We start from the raw sequence: 2,275 nt of genomic DNA on the forward strand, positions 1-2,275 counted from the left end.
TCTACTCCGCCTTTATCAGGCTCCACCTCTGTGGAGCGGCGCTCTCCTCATGTTAACCCCGGGCGCACCAGGGCCTCCACACCCTGTGCGCTGTAGGCCCAGCCCACAAACCAGGGACACTGCGGAGAGATTGTACGGCTCCTTATTTTGTTTCTCTTTTAACTGGCTCCCACAATTTTGGTGAATACCTGCCTCGGCCTCCCGGTGACACCTGCGTCTGTTTGTCTACTGAGAAGCACACACACTTGCTGAGAGATAATAAGCTACAAATGCACACTACCTACCTGCACAGCAAACACGTTAGGGCTGGTCAGGAGTGGAGGAGGGAAGGCCGAGAGAAGCTGACCCTGCAAATCTCTGTGTGTCTCTCTCTGTATCTCTGTATCTCTCTATCTCTCTGTGTGTCTCTGTCTGTCTATGTGTGTCTGTCTGTCTCTGTCTCTCTCTGTTGTCTCTCTCTGTCCCCTCTACTTTTTTTCTGAACTTGCCACCATGAAAACATTGCTCAGGATATGCAGCTTAGGAAAACAGCAACTTCACTGGAAGTGAGAAACATGATTTCCACCGTGTCCACAGGACCTCAGTCAGGTGCTTCCTGAACCTTGGCTTGTAGGTGTAGATTGCTGGGGAGAAGGGCAGTTTGGTCTACCACGCAGTCATCCTGAGAGTACAGCTGCAACAAAACGAAACAACCTACACAAAAGCGGAGAATGAAAACAAAAGCTTTCCAAAGGATGCAGAAAGGAGGCCGCACAGTTTTCAACATAGCTCAAAAAAACCAGCTGCTCAGGGGTGGGGGTGTAGCTCAGTGGTAGAGCGCATGCTTTGCATGTATGAGGTCCTGGGTTCAATACCCAGCACCTCCAGCTGTCACGTTTTCTGTCCCCAGGACGCTGTACCTTCAATAATCCCTAAATGGCTGTTCTGCTTTTCTTCCTTCAGTTATCCCCGCACCCCGCCTTCGCACTGAGAATAGGTTTGAGTGCTGCAAGCGCAGGAGAAAGAAAAGCACAAAGTTAAAACCCCGCGCTGCCCGACAGTGAGGACGCCACCTGCCCTCGCCGATGGGGCCAAGTGGGGACAGGGGGCTCTTCAGCGCTCACTTCTCCGGTTTCGTCCAGGTCCGGGCTGCAGGCACAGGAGAGGGGGCTGCCCGGTGGAGGCAGTGGGGTGGTGCGGCCTCCTTCCGCGCGAGGCTGGGGGCCGCGGCTCTGCTCCTGCCCTCTGGGAGCTGGCGCGGCCCGAGCGCGAGAGGACGCGGGCAGCACAGGCCGGGCCCTGGCTGGTGCAAAGCAGCAGCGAGCCCGCCCGTCCAGCCCAAACGTAAGCCGGGAACTGTGAGCACAGGAACGGAGTGTGGTTTTTCCAGGGTAGCCGACTTGTGGGAGCTGAGGCCGGCGGCCGGGCCCGTGCGAGCCGGGCCCGAGGTCTGCTGGCCCGCAGCTCCCTCGCCAGCAGTGGGCAGCGCCCGGGGCCTTCTCTTCGCGTCTGAGTCTCCGTCCCAGGGCAGCGCTGGGAGCCGGACGGAGCCGCGAACTTTCGGAAACGGTGAAGAGCAACACAGCAGACTTCCCGCCGGGGATCAGGCCCGGACCCCCGGGACCAGGCCGCGCGAGCCTCGGGGCATTTGCGGCGCTTCCGGCCCGCGCTGTGGGCAGAGCAAGGCCAGGCGCGCGTCCGGGGCTGCAGCAGCAGCAAGATCGCCTGCCTCTCTGGGCAGACTGTGATCCAGCTTAAATTATCAGTGTCTGTGAGAGCGGAGGTTGTTCGGCCCGGTTATTCCGGCCGGAACAGCTCTGACGGCCGGGACTGCGGTCCGGGACCCTGTGCTCTAAACACCCGCTCACAAACTCACTTGCGTTAGCAAATCTCCCAGAGCTAGACAAGAAAGTCGGATTTCGGGCCTTCTATTCTCCTTGCCTTCTCCAGCGCAGACTTAGGAGGTGCAGCATTTAATTAAGCCATCAATTTTTTTTTTTTTTTGTCTTTTTTAGAGAAGGTCTTACTGTGCAGTTCAGGCTGGCCTTGAGCTCACTTTGTAGCACAGGCTGGTCTCGAACTCGCAACGATCCTCCTGCCTCAGCCTCTTGAGTGCCAGAATTACAGGTGGGCGCCACCACGCCCCGCTAAGCCATCAATTTCAGACACCTCCATCACTGCCACGCTGAAAGGGCGGACAGTGCCTTGGCGCCGCTTCCTGGCCACCCCGCTGAGTCCCGGTCTGGAGAAGGCGGCTCGTTCGGAGCACGGCGGCTGTGCTCACGGCCGCCGCACG

General features: G+C 58.4%; 1 non-coding gene across 1 annotated transcript; it reads left to right on the plus strand.

Annotated features, from left to right (window-relative positions):
* The first annotated feature begins 794 nt into the window (after positions 1-794).
* On the plus strand, positions 795-866 carry Trnaa-ugc. Its single transcript has one exon. It is a non-coding gene; the product is annotated as a tRNA-Ala (tRNA).
* Positions 867-2,275: the final 1,409 nt, after the last annotated feature.

The sequence above is a fragment of the Chinchilla lanigera genome, unplaced genomic scaffold (genome assembly GCF_000276665.1).
Source record: "Chinchilla lanigera isolate Chin_1 unplaced genomic scaffold, ChiLan1.0 scaffold00064, whole genome shotgun sequence".
NCBI classification, from domain to species: domain Eukaryota; kingdom Metazoa; phylum Chordata; class Mammalia; order Rodentia; family Chinchillidae; genus Chinchilla; species Chinchilla lanigera.